Raw genomic sequence first — 21,419 nt, forward strand, 5'->3', positions numbered from 1 at the left:
ATCTGTACCTTTGAGCGTGGGTTAGAACCATTAGTAAGTGTATGTCATTGTAGATGCGGAGGACATAAAAGTTACCTCTCACCTGCCTGGCCGCGCTGGAGCCTCGGACCTGTCCAGTCCCCTCTCCAGGTTTCCTGCGGCCGCTGCTCTTCTGGATGCACGGAGGTGTGGGTGCTGCGTGGAGAGGGCTGTGAGCACGCAGGGCCCAGCAGGCTTCACGGGAGGGCGTGCGGCTGCGACGTTCTTGTCACAGTCAGCATACTTGATATTTGCACCTTGAAAATGCAGAATACAGACAGGACATCAACAAAATAAACGTCCCACCACAGGGGAAGACGGAAATGTCAGAGTGCTACCTGCACATTTGGACTCGTGTGTTCTAGAAGTGTCTCTGGAGAACAGCCAGGGGGCTTGGCCGTGAGCACGTCGGTGGTTTGCACTTTGGGGGAGAAACAGCTCAGGCTTTCAGGAGACGGGCTGCAGGGACATACGAGGGTCCGACATTGGGGACCCTCAGAGGACCTCTGAGTGGGTCACATTGGGGACTCACAGGAAGATGCCTCACGGGCTTGAAGAGAGCCAGGGGCAGAAACAGGGTGCCCCAGAGAGGGTTCCGGGGGAGGGGTGTGCCACAGGGGGTCCCAGCGGGAGTCATGAGGACATGCCCGCCCTGAGAAGGATGACGCAGTGAGACTCGTGCTGATGTGCTGCGCCCACAGCGGCCACTGTTCAAGGACATGCGAGACCTTGGACTAAGAGGGGAAGGGGAGGGTTCTCACAGTCCGTCTTCAGAGGTACTTTGGATTTCTGGAATTCTCTCATGAGAGAACATGAACTCTCCGCTAATCACCGCGGTCTGTCAGAATGCTCCATTCTCCAAAAGTTATTGCCAATTGAGATGAAATGGTTCTTCATTTTAGAAACAATACCCCTTTCCAATGTTTTATTCATTGGTTAGATTAAGCCAGATCTATTTTGGAAGGTAATTTTAGACCAAAATAAAATTATTTCTGAAAGTTTACATTTCCATTCTTCCTTCCTAAAAGTGTGGGCATGAGTTTGAAGAGTTAGTGCATTCTGCTGTGAAACTTTGGGGAAATTCAATGGAGTAAATGTCTGTTGAGCATCTACTCTATTCCGGGCCTGTACTGGGCCCCAGGGGTGCCAGATGCATAAAGTCACGTACTAACCGCAGGGACCCCCAGGGACGGGGCAGCCTATAAGACAAGCAGAGGGGCGGGTGCCAGTGCCTCCTGAATCCGGAGTTAGCACACGTGTAGCCCTGTTAACTCTGGGCTCTTTTTTCTCCCGTATCTCATATCAGATAAGCCTGGAGTATTCCAGAATCTTCCAGAATATTGCACCCCTTCTTAAGCAGACAGCCACCAGCAGCACAGAGCCCTGGCTCCTGAGGCAGGCCGATCTCTCTTCCGGCTCCGACTGACTGCAGTTGCCCCGACTGCCCAGCACAGCATCCTCCTGGAAGCTGCCAGCGCCTGGCATCCCGCCTGTCTCCCCAGCACCCCCTGTCTCCCCAGCATCCCGTCTCCCCAGCATCCCGCCTGTCTCCTCAACACCCCCTGTCTCCCCAGCATCCCGCCTGTCTCCCCAACACCCCCTGTCTCCCCAGCATCCTGCCTGTCTCCCCAGCACCCCGTCTCCCCAGCATCCCGCCTGTCTCCCCAACACCCCCTGTCTCCCCAGCATCCTGCCTGTCTCCCCAGCACCCCGTCTCCCCAGCATCCCGCCTGTCTCCCCAGCACCCCGCCTGTCTCCCCAGCATCCCGCCTGTCTCCCCAGCACCCCGCCTGTCTCCCCAGCACCCCCTGTCTCCCCAGCATCCTGCCTGTCTCCCCAGCACCCCCTGTCTCCCCAGCACCCCGCCTGTCTCCCCAGCACCCCCTGTCTCCCCAGCATCCCGCCTGTCTCCCCAGCACCCCCTGTCTCCCCAGCACCCCGCCTGTCTCCCCAGCACCCCCTGTCTCCCCAGCATCCCGCCTGTCTCCCCAGCACCCCCTGTCTCCCCAGCATCCCGCCTGTCTCCCCAGCACCCCATCTCCCCAGCAGCCTGCCTGTCTCCCCAGCACCCCCTGTCTCCCCAGCATCCCGCCTGTCTCCCCATCACCCCCTGTCGCCCCAGCACCCCCTGTCCTTCCTACCCTGCACCCCCAGCTCTTCCTCCACTCATCCCAGTACCCTGATCCTCCCGGCTTCTCGGCCACGGATCTGCACGCCCATCCCCTCCTCCTGTGTCTTCTCGGCAAGCCCAACTCACGCTGCTGCTGCAGGTTGGAGCCAAAGGCGAGAAGCCAAGTCTGGACATGGCCAGTGGGTGTGAAGCAGCTCGCAAGCTGGAGGGTCCACTCAGCAAGGTGCCTCAGCTCTGGCGCTGCGGCCAGCCACACCGTGCCTGCTCTGACACGTGCCACAGGACAGAGCTCACGGGCAGAGCTCTCCCCGCTCACGAGAGCAAGGACTGGGAGACTGGGGTGGGAGGCGTGTGCTCACTCCCTCGATCGTGGTCATGTTCGCGGGTGCAAGGACCCGGGAGACTGGGGGTGGGAGGTGTGTGCTCACTCCCTCGAAGGTGGTCATGTTCGCGGGTGCAAGGACCCGGGAGACTGGGGGTGGGAGGTGTGTGCTCACTCCCTCGAAGGTGGTCATGTTCGCGGGTGCAAGGACCCGGGAGACTGGGGGTGGGAGGTGTGTGCTCACTCCCTCGATCGTGGTCGTGTTCGTGGGGGAACGCCTGTCTCCAGGCTCATCACGCTGCACACGCTTGCTGCCCGCAGGCCGTGTGTGCCCGTCATACCTCAGGGTGTGGTGAGCCCAGCTGAAACGCAGGGAAGACGAAACAGTCAGCTTGGTGAATGAGTGGAGGTTTTTTTTGGTAAAATTGATGGAACTGAGAGTGATTGCTTGGCAGTAACAACCGAAGGGTACACAGTCAAAGATGCATCCAGAGCCTGTCTGAGGGGCAGTTGTGCGGGAGCCACTTCTACCAGAGACAGTGGGGTCCTGTCCACAAGCTCTGAGGTGTGGGCTCTGCCACACAGACTAGCCCTGTGGCCACTGGGCGGGACATGGGGTTGTCCTTCACTTATAACTGAGACCCTGGCCCTGAGGACATGTGGGTCAGTCTGACCAGTTCACCTAGAGGTCCAGAGGTGTGTTGAGTCCCCCACTTAGTCCCTCATGTCCCCTTCCCTGGGATCAGGGCTCAAAATGCTCACTTAGAAGGACTGCATCCACAGAGCCTGGCACCAGGGTCATGCAGGGGTCACTTGAGTGGATGGTGCCCGAGAGTCCTTGCGGGCCCCTGGGCATCATGCTGCAGGGGTGCAGGCCTGCGGGGTGCACTCTGCTCACCTAGCACCTCCCCTTGGTCCTTTCTTACATGTGCCTCTGTCGGAAGCTCATCCCCTCTGACCGCCGGGTGCAGGAAGGGCCTCCCCAGGGTGCAGACCTGCGGGGTGCACTCTGCTCACCCAGCACCTCCCCTCTGTCCTTTCTTACGTGTGCCTCTGTCGGAAGCTCATCCCCTCTGACCGCCGGGTGCAGGAAGGGCCTCCCCAGGGTGCAGGAAGGGCCTCCCCAGGGTGCACTCTGCTCACCCAGCACCTCCCCTTGGTCCTTTCTTACGTGTGCCTCTGTCGGAAGCTCGTCCCCTCTGACCACCGGGTACAGGAAGGGCCTCCCCAGGGTGCACTCTGCTCACCCAGCACCTCCCCTCTGTCCTTTCTTACGTGTGCCTCTGTCGGAAGCTCATCCCCTCTGACCGCCGGGTGCAGGAAGGGCCTCCCCAGGGTGCACTCTGCTCACCCAGCACCTCCCCTTGGTCCTTTCTTACGTGTGCCTCTGTCGGAAGCTCATCCCCTCTGACCGCCGGGTGCAGGAAGGGCCTCCCCAGGGTGCACTCTGCTCACCCAGCACCTCCCCTTGGTCCTTTCTTACGTGTGCCTCTGTCGGAAGCTCATCCCCTCTGACCACCGGGTACAGGAAGGGCCTCCCCAGGGTGCAGGCCTGAGGGGTGCACTCTGCTCACCCAGCACCTCCCCTTTGTCCTTTCTTACGTGTGCCTCTGTCGGAAGTGCATCCCCTCTGACCGCCGGGTGCAGGAAGGGCCTCCCCAGGGTGCAGGCCTCCCCAGGTGCTCTCTGCTCACCCAGCACCTCCCCTTGGTCCTTTCTTACGTGTGCCTCTGTCGGAAGCTCATCTCCTCTGACCGCCGGGTGCAGGAAGGGCCTACCCAGGGTGCAGGCCTCCCCAGGGTGCAGGAAGGGCCTCCCCAGGGTGCAGGCCTCCCCAGGGTGCACTCTGCTCACCCAGCACCTCCCCTTGGTCCTTTCTTACGTGTGCCTCTGTCGGAAGCTCATCCCCTCTGACCGCCGGGTGCAGGAAGGGCCTCCCCAGGGTGCAGGCCTGAGGGGTGCACTCTGCTCACCCAGCACCTCCCCTTGGTCCTTTCTTACGTGTGCCTCTGTTGGAAGCGCATCCCCTCTGACCGCCGGGTGCAGGAAGGGCCTCCCCAGGGTGCAGGAAGGGCCTCCCCAGGGTGCACTCTGCTCACCCAGCACCTCCCCTTGGTCCTTTCTTACGTGTGCCTCTGTCGGAAGCGCATCCCCTCTGACCGCCGGGTGTAGGAAGGGCCTCCCCAGGGTGCCGTTGCAGGCGCACTCTTCTGTCTCACAGACAGACTGAGAACGCCTTTGCTTGTTCCATGGAGGAGAATAAACAAACCAAAACAGTGGTGATGTCAGTCCAGTAGCATGACTGATGCATGTGGACAGTTCTGTCGGGAGCCACAGTGTCCCCTTCCGGGACGGAGCTGCCTCTGAGCACTGTCCGCACCTTTCCCTCCACGGCATTCCTGGGCTCGCCCGTGATCCTCCCCGGCCCCCCGGGACACTCTGTGTTCACTAGGCTCGTGTGTGCATGCTGGCTGCTCAGTGCCCCCCGCAGGACCGGTGCCAGTCTCAGGCGTGACGGGTGCCAGTCTCAGGCATGATGGGTGCCCCAGGAGGGTGCATTCAGCCACCGAGCACACAGCACCGTGCCGACGCTCCTTGACATTTGAATTAATGGTGTCAAATTTATTCTTCCTGCTGAGTCTGTGCAGCGGGAGGAAGCCCGAGGCCTCTGGGTTGTGTTGCTGTGATGAATGAGTGTGCTTTCCGGTTTCTGGTGCGAGGTGTTCACAGCCACCTTGACGCTGAGATCTGGGGGTTTGAAAAGCAGGTGATGAAGACAAGGTCAAGGCCAGTTGTTTGTTCCTGCTGTTGCTTGTGGACGTGCTGGGGGATGTATTCCGACTGAAGTGGGGAGTTCAACTGCCCAGCAGCTCCCCTCTACTGGATGGTGAGGATGGCGTGGCCTCCTCCATGGTGCCAGTTGAGTGACACGAGAAGGCACCATTGGGCTGTAGGTGCCAGTACAGACGCAGTTTCGGGGACAGACACTACCGCACATCAGCGAGGTTTGCTGCCTGTGTTTTCTGAAGTCTCAGAAGCCTGTGTTCAGTATGCTGTGTACACAAATCGCAGATCTGATGAGAGCGGACTCTGCTTTCTGTTTCTGTGCTGCAGCCATTTACACAGAAAGAAGAGCCGGAGACGCCGTCTGCAGGCTGGTGTGTGTGGTGTTGGGGCTGGAGCAGAAGATGGGTCCTACCTCACACTGCGTCCAAGGACCACCTCAGAGTGGGTCCAAGAACAGAATGTCAGACACAGACTATAAAACTCCTGGAGGAGCACACAGGTGTGTTTCTGACCTTGAGTCAGGCCATGGTTTCTTAGCTGTGATAACAGAGGCACAGGCAACACAAGAAAAATAATTATATAAGTTGGACTTCAACAAAATGAAAAACTTTTGTGCCTCAAAGGACACAGTCAAGAAAGTGAAAAGACAACTCATAGAGTGGTAGAAAATATTCTCAAAACATACCTAGTATGTTAAGAACCTCGTATCTAGAATATATAAAGAACCCTGACAACTCAGTGACCAAAAGGCAGCCCAGTTTAAGAATGGGCAAAGAATGTGAATAGACATTTGTCCAGAGAAGACTCTAACAGCCAGTAAGCCCAGGAAGTATGCACACATCATCAGTGACCAGAGAAGTGCAGATCAAAACCATAATCAGATACAGTTGCACATCCAAGTTGGATGGCAATAATCAAAAAGACGATAATATCTTGATGAGGTTGTGGGGTCACTGGGACCTTCATCCACGGCCTGTGAGAGTGTAAAATACTGCAGCCTCTTTGAAAAACAGGTGGCAGTTCCCCCAAAGTTACAGAAGGTGTTATATGATCCAGCAACTCCACTTTGGATATAGATCCAGAAGAATTGAAAACATGGCTATGCAAAGGCATGAACGTGGGAGGTCACAACAGTGTATTTATGGCAGCCCCAAAGTGGACACCACCCACACGGCCATCTCCTGGAGAATGGATGAGTAGGATGAAGTCCGGCCGTACAGCGGAATGTGTGGTTCAAGCCACAGCTGGGCTGGACGTTGGAAAGATTAGGCTGAGTGAAAGTAGCCAGGCTCAGAGACCCACAGACAGTGGGACTCCATCGCAATGAAGCAGGCAGAGCCCTGGGGACGGGCGGTCGACTCCTGGTCATCGGGGTCTGGGCAAGGTTGGAACAGGGATTGGCTGACACTGGCCTTTGCACGGTAATGCCCATCTTCTGGGCTCACACGGCGGTAAGTGCTAGCACGGCTTTGTGATTTTACTAAAAGTCCTGAATTGTACACCAGAAGGGTGAACTATGGCCATTTTAATTATATCTTGATATAAGAGATCTGCAATAGAGAAACCAAAGGAAAAGCAGATGGGGTGAAGCCTGGGCACTGTCCAGAGCAGTGAGGGCAGGGGGACGCTGGGCACTGTCCAGAGCAGTGAGGGCAGGGGGACGCTGGGCACTGTCCAGAGCAGTGAGGGGAGGGGGACACACCACGCAGGACCCAGCCCATGGACATGTCACGAGGGAAGCACCGTGGTGCTGAGAGGAGTGTGGCATCACATCTGCTTTGGATATGCAGGGAGATGCTGTGGAGACAGTGTTACTGTGAGGAGCTCCCGGGAACATGGAGGTTTTGAGAAACACAGATTTGGAGATACAGGGGTCCCTAGAATCCCAGCCCTGTCCACTGAAGCTCCTGCCAGGAGACGAGCGTCACGGACACCTGTCGTCTTCAGATGAGCAAAGGGTGTGTAGTGCGTGTCTTTTTAAAAAAACATTATTTATTTATTTATTCATTCTAGAGAGGAGAGAGAGAGAGAGAGAGAGAGAGAGAGAGAGAAGGGGGGAGGAGCAGGAAGCCTCAGCTCCCATATGTGCTTTGACCAGACAAGCCCAGGGTTTTGAACCGGCAACCTCAGCGTTCCAGGTTGACTTGACGCTTTATCCACTGCACCACCACAGGTCAGGCTGTAGCGCGCGTCTTGCTGATGAAACTGCAGCGGAGCTCCATGCACAGTAGCGTGCCCCGTGCGATGTTAGGGGAGACATTGTGGTCACCTGCATGCGGCAGGTGGAATCACAAGTCGTGGGGAGGTTAATGAGGTGCCCACGAGTGACACGGGACTCGGCCAGAACACAGCACACCTGAGCTCAGAGCCACCCCCTGCTACTGGCTTCCTCTTTGGCACAAATCCTTCGAAAAATATGGGAGTTAATCTCTCAGCATCATTGGAAGAAAGCCTACAGAAGAAGTTCTGATAGCAGATAAGGAGAACCTATCTTTTGTCCCTGGGCCCCGTGAACCAGTGACGAGCTGCACATGTACAGGGAGCTGTACAAACACGGTCGTGTCACCCGTTCAAAGTGCGGATGGACAGCAACTCAGCCCTCACGTCCAGGCTCCAGGGCATCCGGGGACGCACAGGACAGTTTTAAACATTGTCCTTTTTGAAAAGTTCAGTGCCTCTCCTGCCACCAGCGTTTCCAGCAGAGCGTGCTTCATTCTCTGGTGTGTTTTCTCTGCACCACACACTGAATTCTGTTAGATGATTGTTGCACAGAACGGCGCTGCAGCCAGATGTTATTGAGCACTGTCCTCATAAATCACTGCTCCGCGAGCCGCGTGCAGGCGTGTCTGACAGGCCCTTCATCAGCAGCTCTGCGCCCTGCGTGGGCCTGGCAGTCAGTGAACGTGGCGTCTCAGAGAGTTGGGGAAGGAGGTGGCATTGCTGACCCAGCACAAAGCGGGTGCTGTCTGTTTGTCCAGGAGTCTTACACGACCTTACAGGCCATCCGCAAGCCCCAGCTGGACCAGAGGGCTCCTGTGCAGCCAGATGAGGCATAGGGCCCTTGGGCCCATCCTGTCCCCTCCAGGGCACACAATCTAGGAGTACTGCTCGGGGGCCGTCTGCTAACCACGCAATGAATGTTGTGCTTGGGGATCCCGGCACATTGCTGATGCCGTCTGCGGAACATGGCGTCTGATAGACCCAAACTACTGGTGGCGGAGCTGGCGTTTGGAGGCGCCCTGGGGTTGCGCTTGGCAGGGGAGGGCCACGCAGTACAAGTGACTGGTGTCATGTACGTCCAAGACGGGACTGCCTACTGGAGGATTTCCTCCAGTTCAGTGACTTGCCAGGTACTACAAATGGGGGTTTCATTTGTGATGTTAAACCATCACGCAGTGTGCGCTCGGATCGGCCACTCTGTAGCTGTAAGGTGACATAGCACAGGACCACACACATTCCCTGCAGAGGGCCGGTGGTTACCGTTCTAGTTCTGTGGGTCACATGGTCTGCTCATAGCTGCTCAGCTCTGCGGACGCGGAAGGTAGCCAGAGGCAGTCCCAGGTCAGTGATGTGCTCCAGTACAGCGGACTGGCCGTGCTTGGTACCGGGTCAGTGATGTGCTCCAGTACAGTGGACTGGCCGCGCTTGGTACCGGGTGGGTGATGTGCTCCAGTACAGTGGACTGGCCGCGCTTGGTACCGGGTGAGTGATGTGCTCCAGTACAGTGGACTGGCCGCACTTGGTACCGGGTGGGTGATGTGCTCCAGTACAGTGGACTGGCCGCGCTTGGTACCGGGTGAGTGATGTGCTCCAGTACAGTGGACTGGCCGCGCTTGGTACCGGGTGAGTGATGTGCTCCAGTACAGTGGACTGGCCGTGCTTGGTACCGGGTGGGTGATGTGCTCCAGTACAGCGGACTGAGTGATGTGCTCCAGTACAGTGGACTGGTCGTGCTTGGTACCGGGTCAGTGATGTGCTCCAGTACAGCGGACTGAGTGATGTGCTCCAGTACAGTGGACTGGCCGCACTTGGTACCGGGTGGGTGATGTGCTCCAGTACAGCGGACTGAGTGATGTGCTCCAGTACAGTGGACTGGCCGCACTTGGTACCGGGTGGGTGATGTGCTCCAGTACAGTGGACTGGTCGTGCTTGGTACCGGGTGAGTGATGTGCTCCAGTACAGTGGACTGGCCGCGCTTGGTACCGGGTGAGTGATGTGCTCCAGTACAGTGGACTGGTCGTGCTTGGTACCGGGTCAGTGATGTGCTCCAGTACAGTGGACTGGCCGCGCTTGGTACCGGGTGAGTGATGTGCTCCAGTACAGTGGACTGGTCGCGCTTGGTACCGGGTGGGTGATGTGCTCCAGTACAGTGGACTGGTCGTGCTTGGTACCGGGTGGGTGATGTGCTCCAGTACAGCGGACTGGCCGCACTTGGTACCGGGTGAGTGATGTGCTCTTGGTACCGGGTGAGTGATGTGCTCCAGTACAGTGGACTGGTCGTGCTTGGTACCGGGTGGGTGATGTGCTCCAGTACAGCGGACTGAGTGATGTGCTCCAGTACAGTGGACTGGCCGCACTTGGTACCGGGTGGGTGATGTGCTCCAGTACAGCGGACTGAGTGATGTGCTCCAGTACAGTGGACTGGCCGCACTTGGTACCGGGTGGGTGATGTGCTCCAGTACAGTGGACTGGTCGCGCTTGGTACCGGGTCGGTGATGTGCTCCAGTACAGTGGACTGGTCGCGCTTGGTACCGGGTGGGTGATGTGCTCCAGTACAGTGGACTGGCCGCGCTTGGTACCGGGTGAGTGATGTGCTCCAGTACAGTGGACTGGCCGCGCTTGGTACCGGGTGAGTGATGTGCTCCAGTACAGTGGACTGGCCGCACTTGGTACCGGGTGGGTGATGTGCTCCAGTACAGTGGACTGGTCGCGCTTGGTACCGGGTGGGTGATGTGCTCCAGTACAGTGGACTGGCCGCGCTTGGTACCGGGTGAGTGATGTGCTCCAGTACAGTGGACTGGCCGCACTTGGTACCGGGTGGGTGATGTGCTCCAGTACAGTGGACTGGCCGCGCTTGGTACCGGGTGAGTGATGTGCTCCAGTACAGTGGACTGGCCGCGCTTGGTACCGGGTGAGTGATGTGCTCCAGTACAGTGGACTGGCCGTGCTTGGTACCGGGTGGGTGATGTGCTCCAGTACAGCGGACTGAGTGATGTGCTCCAGTACAGTGGACTGGCCGCACTTGGTACCGGGTCGGTGATGTGCTCCAGTACAGCGGACTGAGTGATGTGCTCCAGTACAGTGGACTGGCCGCACTTGGTACCGGGTGGGTGATGTGCTCCAGTACAGCGGACTGAGTGATGTGCTCCAGTACAGTGGACTGGCCGCACTTGGTACCGGGTGGGTGATGTGCTCCAGTACAGTGGACTGGTCGCGCTTGGTACCGGGTCGGTGATGTGCTCCAGTACAGTGGACTGGTCGCGCTTGGTACCGGGTGAGTGATGTGCTCCAGTACAGTGGACTGGTCGTGCTTGGTACCGGGTCGGTGATGTGCTCCAGTACAGTGGACTGGTCGCGCTTGGTACCGGGTGAGTGATGTGCTCCAGTACAGTGGACTGGTCGCGCTTGGTACCGGGTGGGTGATGTGCTCCAGTACAGTGGACTGGTCGTGCTTGGTACCGGGTGGGTGATGTGCTCCAGTACAGCGGACTGGCCGCACTTGGTACCGGGTGAGTGATGTGCTCTTGGTACCGGGTGAGTGATGTGCTCCAGTACAGTGGACTGGTCGTGCTTGGTACCGGGTGGGTGATGTGCTCCAGTACAGTGGACTGGCCGTGCTTGGTACCGGGTCAGTGATGTGCTCCAGTACAGCGGACTGGCCGTGCTTGGTACCGGGTGAGTGATGTGCTCCAGTACAGTGGACTGGCCGCACTTGGTACCGGGTGGGTGATGTGCTCCAGTACAGTGGACTGGCCGTGCTTGGTACCGGGTGAGTGATGTGCTCCAGTACAGTGGACTGGCCGCGCTTGGTACCGGGTGAGTGATGTGCTCCAGTACAGCGGACTGGTCGTGCTTGGTACCGGGTGGGTGATGTGCTCCAGTACAGTGGACTGGCCGCGCTTGGTACCGGGTCGGTGATGTGCTCCAGTACAGCAGACTGGCCGCACTTGGTACCGGGTGAGTGATGTGCTCCAGTACAGCGGACTGGCCGCGCTTGGTACCGGGTCAGTGATGTGCTCCAGTACAGTGGACTGGCCGCGCTTGGTACCGGGTGGGTGATGTGCTCCAGTACAGTGGACTGGCCGCGCTTGGTACCGGGTGGGTGATGTGCTCCAGTACAGCGGACTGGTCGTGCTTGGTACCGGGTGGGTGATGTGCTCCAGTACAGCGGACTGGCCGTGCTTGGTACTGGGTGAGTGATGTGCTCCAGTATAGCGGACTGGCCGCACTTGGTACCAGGATGGCACGGTTTGTCAACTCCTGGTCTAGAGACTTGCTGGTAGGAGGCCCACATATATTCCCCGTGTGCTCTCAGTGCTTCCTCTGTTGTCATACTGTAACTGTATTTGTTGTGACGTGTGCTGTACTCTTTCCTGCCCAATAGAATCGCTGTAGAAAGGGGACAGTCACTTGATGGCAGCTTCGGGTTCTACTTGGCTGCAGTCAGTAGGGAGGCCACAGGAGGACTCGAATGGGAATGTCACGGTGAACAGCAGTAGCCTGGCTGTCAGTAGCAGTAACCATGTCGACGAGCCCTCTTGCTCCTGTCACCGCCCCCGTCATAGGTTCCTGTCCACCCTCCTCTGTTGTGGGTGGTGCCCCCTTGCCCCCAGACGCCTCTGAGAACCATGGTGCCTGTCCTCGCTGTTCTGAGTTTGGCACTGTGGGCTGAGGGTCCGCCTGAGCCTCCGTGGCCTTGGCACAGGGAAGGCAGAGGGGAGCCTGCACCCTCAGGCCTGTCTCCAGGTGGGCGAGGAGGAAGACACACACCTGCAGCACATGGTCTGTGGAGGGGCGGCTCCTGGCCCCTGGTTACCTGCAAGGCCACTGGGACACATCCAGGAGGGTCCAGCCACACATCCGGTGGTGACTTCCCAGATGGGCCAGGCCCAGCCTTGTAGACGTAGGTGTCAGGAAGGCCTGGGCAGCAGATGCAGGAACAGACAGGTGGCCGTCACAGTGACAGATTTGGAAGCTTTATGAGAAATCACACTGCGGACAAGAGAGGTTGGGTGCTGTTGGGAGTCTCATTGAGGGTGTGCCTTGAGCTGAGACCTGACACGTGAGAGACGGACCCTGCGTGTCACGCCAGGAAGTCAGAGATGCCCAACGAGCAAGGTGTGAAGGTGGCCTGAGGGTCAGCAGTGAGCAGGGGCCTGGGACTTGCTTGCTGGAGGGCGGCTCTGTGGCCTGGCTGCCACCTGCCCGTGGTGGGAGCAGGTGTTTCCCGCTGCCGTTCGGCTCGCGGAGTGAGATGCGGCGGGCCCCGCGGGGGTGGCACAGGGAGACCCAGCAGGTGCAACCCAGAGCTGGCGTGGGGGTGCGTGGCGTGGAGACGGGTGCTCCTGACAACCCTGCCCGGATGTGACAGCTGGGCCATGTGTGACTGTTCTCCCAAGTCGACTGATCCTTAAACCACATTTTATAAATTAATTTTTATTTCAAATCTTCTTTAGTTCTGCTCAGTCACTTCCATGGCCACGAAGGGGAGGCCTCAGCAGAGGAGACTGCCTGTGGGGGGGAGGGGGCTGCTGGCTCTCCACCCGAGACGCACTGCTCCCCACTGGGCGGGGTCTGCCTGCACGCAGGGCGGGACCAGACGCTGAGAAGAGTGCACACACATGCACACACAGACACACACACACCCCACCTTTGGGATGCCCCCTCCCAGCAAAAATGTCCACAGTTGGCACTGCGCCCAGCGGCGTGGCAGTCTGTTGGGGTCCTGTCACCTCTCACACCTGGACAGAATGAAGCTGGGGATGAGCTGGGCTCCCTGCAGCCGGGAGCCCAGAGCCACACTGGCCTGTGCTCGGTGCCCAGTGAGCATTTGTTGGCCACGTGTGTGAGTCTGCTGGGACCACTCAGCTCTCCTGTGGCCTCCATGCGTGGACATGAGGTGTCAGTAGCTCAAGCCCTGTGTTTAGTGGGCTGGGCAAGGACACCTGGGGACAGAGGAAAACAGGTGTGACCTGCAGTGTTCCTGGCATCCTCACCGTTACCAAAGACCCACCTGCACGCCGCATGGGTTCCTTTCTAAGGTGAACAAACCTTACACGTCTCTGGTCTCTGAGAGTGTCTCCACTCAGAAAATCCTGTTAGAAAACGTATTCTCCATCCTGTGCACTTACGTTCCTCCCACCCATAACCCCCAGCATTGCCCGAGACCCTAAAATTGAGATATGTTTCTCCCCGTTCGTGTTCCTGCACGCTGCCCTATAAAATGCAGGCATGCTGCTCCGTGGCCCCCACTGCACCTGGGAAGACCCACCGTGTGGAGCGTGGTCTTGGCTGGCAGGCGGCCTCTTGTCCTGTGTCACTGCCTTCACCTGAGCGAGTGTCTCGTCTCCACTCATCCTCCCCTCCTGCTCCAGTTTTACTAAACACCTGTGGCATGTGGCTCGGCACCTGACGCCTCCCCCGCTGCAGTGGCCGAGGGGCTGAGGAGCCGCACACAGCCAGTTGCCATATGGGAAGGGGGTGAGCAGCGTCTCACCTGCGCACTCCTGAGGAGCAGGGAGCACTAGACCAGGAGACGCAGGGAAAGGACAGAGCGGGCGCTGTGGGCAGGTGCACGCCTGTCCCCTGTCCGCAGGACTCGGCACCGAGCTGAGCACAGGTGGCTGCCCGTTTTCTGTCACCCCGTGGCGACCTCTGTGGGGGAAACCAGTGGGAGGCCAGCTCTCCCAGGGTAAACTCCCCTTACTGACTTCTAGCTGCGTCCTCTCTGACATGGAGACAAGGGACAGTCCAGAGGGACAGTCGAAAGGATGTGTCCCGGGCCCTCCGCAGAGCTCCACCGTGCAGACGTCGCTGGGAGGAGTTGTGATGCTGTGTGGAGCGGAGGGGACTCGGAGGGCTCAGCATTTCCGCAGGAAGCAGTTGTGAAGTCGCCACCACCCTTCACCCGAAGTTACAACTGTCTGCTTGTTCTGTTTTCTCCAAATAAACCTGTTCTGTTATTCTATCTGTGGTTCAGACCTACAATTATAGCTCCCGTTTAGTCCTGGCTTCTAAAACCAAAAGAGGTTATAAAAAATATTTCAAAATTATAAACTATAAAAATGATTTCACCCCAGTTTCTTGATAAAAGTTACCTCTCTTTTTTGTAAGATTGTTTCTGATATTACTTTCATTGTTTGCACAAACTCTCCTCTGTTTCATACATTTAAATGCAATTAGCCATCTCAATTCTTGTAAGAAAATATGCATCTCATAGACTGCAAAATAATTGAGTTAAAATTGCATGGTTTACCTGAGCAGCAGAATTGTAGCTAAGACACCATATTCGCATCTACGTAAGTCTGTGGTCTCCGCAGGCTCAGTGTTAACTCCGTCTGTGAACGGAACCCTTGGGGTTCAGAAGGAAAGGGCTTTCCACCTCCCAAAGAGCCCACAGTTGGGTTGGGACAAGTGTAGATTATTCACTGGGAGTTAGCACAGTGCGTGTGACAGACCTCAGGATTGTGAGGTGAGCTTGTGGACACTTAGCTCCTGGTAGCCGTTAGGGAGAAAGCTCCCGTGGGAGGTCCAGGGACTCAACGAGGAAGAGGGGAATGGCAGTGTGGCCTCCACGTGGGCGTGCGTCTGCCTCAGGAAACAGTGTCCAGCCGGGTGCTGTCTCTGGTGTCCATCATGACGGATGGGCCAGGCCTGAATGGTTGGCCCTGCAGTCAAGCCGGGGGGGGGGGGGTGCCCTCCCAGAGGCTGGAGCCCTTAGCTGGCTCCTCAGTCCTCGTCCTGTGTGCTGAAGGCTCCACAGGCCGTCCCAGGTGCCGTGTCTTGGATTTTGTGGGAAAATGAGTGTTGCCTAGCCAGGCGATGCTATTCAACATGGAACGCCAGCGGGTTCAGATTTCTACGGTACTTACGGTGAGGTGGCAGTGCCAGGGATGGTCCGACGAGGTCAGCTCAGGACGCACTGCCCAGAGGGAGCTGTATTTCCAGGCCACCAGCTTGGAGCGCTGTTCCCACTGTCAGCTCACATGGACACGGTACTGAGTGCAGTGATGTTGTGACCATGACGTCACATGTTCAGCTGTAACGTTAAAATGGCTGAGATGCGTGAAGTAGATGGTGGAGAAGCTGCTGCCGTGAGGCCTGCATTGCTACAGGCCACAGCCACGGCCACGAGAGGGAGGCCACGCTCACCTCAGTGAAATGACTGCCCAGCACACCCTGTGTCACCTCAGAACTTCGTGTGGCTGTGACACGTTCTGTGCATCAGTTCAATCGAATATTCTGTCCATGTTTGTTTAATATTCAAGAAAAACATTTGTTTATGTCTGCAGGTAAATTCTTAGCAGTGTGTTGTATTTATAGACTTTCTGTTTTTCTCCAGCAACCAAACAAATATGACTTTCGATCTAATATAAAGAGAAGAACAACATGGCTTACATATGCAGGTTCCTTTATAAGGGACAATAATTTTTTTTATGTGTGAGGTCAGCTGGTTATTAGAACAAGGAGGAAATAAATGGCCTCCCCATAGCTTCGTGCTCTCGTGACACAGAAACGCTGTGAGGATCCTGACAGCAGGGGGTGTCGGGCTGCCTCCCCGGTGGCCCCTCTGCTCTGCCCCGCCCCCACGCCTGCTGTCCTGGCCACCGGCCTGCCCACACCCTCCCTCCCCCACACCCTGACCGACCATAGCTGCACACACAGTGCTCCCAGTTTGTGGAGGGGGCCGTGAGAGGGCGAGTGCTGAGGGTCCTTGCCCCTCGCCACCCCTGATGTGCTGTCCATCAGAGCTGCTGGCCGACCAGGAGCGTGGCATCCTCGGGCCGCATGTTTCCCATCAGAGAGCCAGTGTGGCACCCACGGGAGTCAGACAAGGCCCCGCACCTGTGGCTGCGCCCTGCCTGTGGGGTGACCCCTGGTTCCCGCCCGGGATGATCCCTGTCAGTCGCTGTTGTAGTCGCGGCAGTCACGGTCGTGGAGTGTTTGTGACGGGGCCGCGTGTCCCTGCTCCCGGAGGTAGTCAGCAGTGACGTCATCCTGGAACGCAGTTGCGCACTGCTCTCTGGTTGAGGTGACAACATGACCTTGAACCCAGCACTCTGGCTTTTTCTGAATCCCTTCTTTCTACACAACGTCTCGGCTGAGCGTGGGCTTCACTCTCCAGCTCTGCTTGCTGGACTGGGCGCGCTCCTGGCGCGAGAGGCCCGCGTCCTCCCCTGGTCAGGTCCAGCTCCACCCCGAGAGCCGCTACAGGGAGAGGGGAGGGGGCCGTGGGCTGTGCTGTCTCGGGGTGGGGTCTCGGTCCCCTCTGCAGGGAGAGAGGAGGGGGCCGTGGGCTGTGCTGTCTCAGGGTGGGGTCTCGGTCCCCTCTGCAGGGAGAGAGGAGGGGGCCGTGGGCTGTGCTGTCTCGGGGTGGGGTCTCGGTCCCCTCTGCAGGGAGAGAGGAGGGGGCCGTGGGCTGTGCTGTCTCAGGGTGGGGTCTCGGTCCCCTCTGCAGGGAGAGAGGAGGGGGCCGTGGGCTGTGCTTTCTCAGGGTGGGGTCTCGGTCCCCTCTGCAGGGAGAGAGGAGGGGGCCGTGGGCTGTGCTGTCTCAGGGTGGGGTCTCGGTCCCCTCTGCAGGGAGAGAGGAGGGGGCCGTGGGCTGTGCTGTCTCGGGGTGGGGTCTCGGTCCCCTCTGCAGGGAGAGAGGAGGGGGCCGTGGGCTGTGCTGTCTCGGGGTGGGGTCTCGGTCCCCTCTGCAGGGAGAGAGGAGGGGGCCGTGGGCTGTGCTGTCTCGGGGTGCGGTCTCGGTCCCCTCTGCAGGGAGAGGGGAGGGGGCCGTGGGCTGTGCTGTCTCGGGGTGGGGTCTCGGTCCCCTCTGCAGGGAGAGAGGAGGGGGCCGTGGGCTGTGCTGTCTCGGGGTGGGGTCTCGGTCCCCTCTGCAGGGAGAGAGGAGGGGGCTGTGGGCTGTGCTGTCTCGGGGTGGGGTCTCGGTCCCCTCTGCATGGAGAGAGGAGGGGGCCGTGGGCTGTGCTGTCTCGGGGTGGGGTCTCGGTCCCCTCTGCATGGAGAGAGGAGGGGGCCGTGGGCTGTGCTGTCTCGGGGTGGGGTCTCGGTCCCCTCTGCAGGGAGAGAGGAGGGGGCCGTGGGCTGTGCTGTCTCGGGGTGGGGTCTCGGTCCCCTCTGCAGGGAGAGAGGAGGGGGCCGTGGGCTGTGCTTTCTCAGGGTGGGGTCTCGGTCCCCTCTGCAGGGAGAGAGGAGGGGGCCGTGGGCTGTGCTGTCTCAGGGTGGGGTCTCGGTCCCCTCTGCAGGGAGAGAGGAGGGGGCCGTGGGCTGTGCTGTCTCGGGGTGGGGTCTCGGTCCCCTCTGCATGGAGAGAGGAGGGGGCCGTGGGCTGTGCTGTCTCGGGGTGGGGTCTCGGTCCCCTCTGCAGGGAGAGAGGAGGGGGCCGTGGGCTGTGCTGTCTCGGGGTGGGGTCTCGGTCCCCTCTGCAGGGAGAGGGGAGGGGGCCGTGGGCTGTGCTGTCTCGGGGTGGGGTCTCGGTCCCCTCTGCAGTCCCGCCTCCTGTCAGGGTTACAGTCCTGCCGTGTGAGAGCCTGTCCTGGAAACACGTGGACGTCGTCAGGAGGCACATGATGACATGGCTCAGGGAACAGCTTCTGCCCTGTGGTGGTGTCCCCACGGCACACGCTGCAGTGGAAGGCGTGGTGCTGCCACACGACCATCGCTAGAGGTGACGGAGAGGGTGTTCCAGCCCTGCCTGTCTGTCCACTCTGTGCACCCCGACCGTCCAGCAAGGGGAGGCGAGGATCTTCCGTAGGGACCCCTTGTCTTGTGCTCCCGTGAGTGAGGAAGCTGCCCCGTGCCTGTGTCTTTGTTGGGAGGATGCCCCAATGGTCTAGGTCGGGGGTCCCCAAACTTTTTACACAGGGGGCCAGTTTACTGTCCCTCAGACTGTTAAAGGGCTGGACTATAAAAAAAACTATGAACAAATCCCTATGCACACTGCACATATCTTATTTTAAAGTAAAAAAACAAAACGGGAACAAATACAATATTTAAAATAAAGAACAAGTAAATTTAAATCAACAAACTGACCAGTATTTCAATGGGAACTATGCTCCTCTCACTGACCACCAATGAAAGAGGTGCCCCTTCCAGAAGTGTGGTGGGGGCCGGATAAATGTCCTCAGGGGGCCGCATGCAGCCCACGGACCGTAGTTTGGGGACCCCTGGTCTAGGTCCTCTGGAGAGTGCTTCACCAAAGCTTGGGCCTTGAGTGGTGGGGCCGAGACACACTGTCCAGCTCAGCCCTGGACCACGGAGTCGGCTTCGCCTGCTGTGCCTCCTCGTCCCTCTCAGGAGGGAGTGTACACGTCTGGGGCCCTGAGACCTGCAGCCCAGCTGTCCCTGGGTCCACGTGCACTGTCTCTCCGGAGTCCCCTGTCGCCCGGCTCCTCCATCACTGTGCCTGGACGGCTGCTGTCTGTCCTCACAGAGTCCAGATGTCCTCCCCCACGTCTCCCTGTCACATGGCTCACAGAGTCCAGACGTCCTCCCCACGTCTCCCTGTCATATGGCTCACAGAGTCCAGACGTCCTCCCCACGTCTCCCTGTCACATGGCTCACAGAGTCCAGACGTCCTCCCCACGTCTCCCTGTCACATGGCTCACAGAGTCCAGACGTCCTCCCCCATGTCTCCCTGTCACATGGGCTGGGCTACACAAGTCGCCTCTGAGCGGGAGGTGGGTGCTTGCAGTGAAAATGTCACCCAACTAAATTCTCCCCGAGGGGGGGAGATAACTCTCCTGTGGTCTGTCCCCTTTAAGCCCCCTGTGGCCACTGTGCTTGGGGCGGAAGCCAGGTCAGCGCTGTTAATGGGACAGAAAGTCAAAGTGACGTAGCTGGTGCTGCCCTGAGGCCTCACTAAGTAAGATTTACGACCGTGTCCTGCCGCTGCCAAACCCGGGCAACAGCTGCGCAGCCGCGGACTCCCCGAGCGAACGTCCGGCCACACGTCCTGAAGGACGGCGGTGGCCCGTTCCGTCAGCTAGGCTGTCATGGATCAAGTTCTCCCCGACAGGGGCTGTGGTGAGAGTGACCTTGAGTCATGTTCTCACTGTAGAGGCTTCAAGGACACAGATTTGTCTTTCTTAAGAACTTACAAAATGAAAACAAAAGAAGATCTACATGTTGCCTTTAAAAACTAGTTTTATTGCCACGATTCTTTCTTGTGTTGTAGTTTTGGGGATTAGTTGAGTGTGCGTTCCAGATCGCTGTGTGTGAGTGCTCCCAGGTGTCTGTCAGCACTGCTTTAGCTAAGTGGTGATAATAACTCAGTTGTTTGGTTTGGTGTTCTTGACTCAGTGCAATTTAAATAGGACCAGGAGTCAACACAGAGCCTGCCTGTATCTGGTCGTTAGATCTAATCAATATCTAATCAATATCTGAGCGTGGTCTCTGGGCCAGGCCTCGAGGGGGTGAGGGTGCTGGTGACTGGGTTTGTGCAGGCTCTCTGCCGCAGGACCAGCTGTTCTGCAGAATGTGCTTCCTTTCACGAAATTCTGAAATGAAAAGCGTCGTGTTATTTCAAGGAATCCTTTCTTGGCTGACGGGAGGCCAGGGCCGGAGATGCAACTGCTCCTCTGCAGAGCTGTCTGTCCTGTGTGCTTGCCACGCGGCTGCCTGCCTGCCTCGGGGGACAAGGGGACGGCTCCCACTCCTGTGCTCAAGGGGACCGGGTTCCCAGCCTTGGAGTTTGGGGAGCATTGGGGGGAATTAGGAGTCAGAGCTGGGGACAGTGCACAGGGCATAGGCAGTTACAACCCACCGTCCCTCCTGTGGGTGCTAGAGACACAGTGGCTGTGAGGCAGCCCCGTGGACCAGCCAGCGACCCTGTGCCGAGGCTGCAGAGCCCTGAGCAGCTCCACTCTGGGCCCGGGTCAAGGGTAGCACAGGCCAAATCTCTGAGTAGAAGGAAGTGACCTGGGTCTGCACCCAGACCTTGCCCTCGATGCCCTGTGACCTCACACCTGAGACCACTGCCCAGAGCTCACTTTCCCCAGAGCCGCAGGTGCAGGCGGTAGTTTTGCGCTCGTGGGGCTCTCTCACCCCCGTGCACAGGGTTCTGTATGTATGCAGCTGCACTGGCGGTGTTTGAAGTCTGCGTGGCCTCTCACTGCCGGCTGTGGACCCCACTAGTGCTGCTTTTCAGGCCAGACGGGCCGGGTGACTGGTGACCAGCTCACAGTGCTTCCCTGGGAGTCTGGCTTCCCTTCATGTTCAAGTGGCAGTGTTGCTGGACATGGGTTTCATGTTGGACGGCTTCCGGTCAGCGTGTGGACCGTGCCCCTCAGGACCTCTGGCCTCGGCGGCTTCTGCAGAGACGTCAGCTTCTGCAGAGCGAGTTTGTGCCACACTGAAGACTGTTTGTCCTTTGCTTCGAGCAGTTTGTCAGGTGTGCAGGTGTGGGGTGCTTTCTTTTACTGTTTAGTTCAAGTATTCCTCTATGTATTTTTCACCTATGGGTTTTCAGAATTTACTTTTCGCGGTGGTTGACCTGCTGACTTGGAGAGTGGGAGGCGTCTGCACAGGCTGTGCGGGGGTGGCTCAGGCAAAGCGGGCGCGTCCCCGTGGTCCCTGTCCCCTGTGACTCACAGTGACGGGGCTCCCACAGCAAGAGTGCACGGTCAGCTTCCTGGGGAAATACCGTCACGCTGCAGACACTGAAATAAATCTAGTCAACTTTCTCCTCACGTTTCTTGTTCAGAAAGGTGAAGCCCTTGATTGAAGCAGCACCGACCTCTTTAGTGACGCTCGTTTCAGTCGGGAGGCGAGCCCGTGGTTCTCTGCACGGGTCTCAGCGGCTCCGTCCAGGCTCACAGTGAGCAGGAGTTCCCGCCTTCCCTCCTCATGCCCCAGCCTTCCTTGGTCCTGCCACCTTTCTGCGTGCGGAGTGGCGGCCCCAAGTCCTGTGGGGTCCTGACGGCAGCCCGCGAGGGG

The 21,419-nt window shown here is 58.4% G+C and overlaps 1 protein-coding gene across 2 annotated transcripts in view; it reads left to right on the forward strand.

Annotated features, from left to right (window-relative positions):
* Positions 1 to 21,419, forward strand: part of DLGAP2 (DLG associated protein 2) — a 464,829-nt gene that overhangs the window by 246,277 nt on the left and 197,133 nt on the right. The window lies entirely within an intron of this gene.

Source organism: Saccopteryx bilineata, chromosome 6 (genome assembly GCF_036850765.1).
Source record: "Saccopteryx bilineata isolate mSacBil1 chromosome 6, mSacBil1_pri_phased_curated, whole genome shotgun sequence".
Taxonomy (NCBI): Eukaryota; Metazoa; Chordata; class Mammalia; order Chiroptera; family Emballonuridae; genus Saccopteryx; species Saccopteryx bilineata.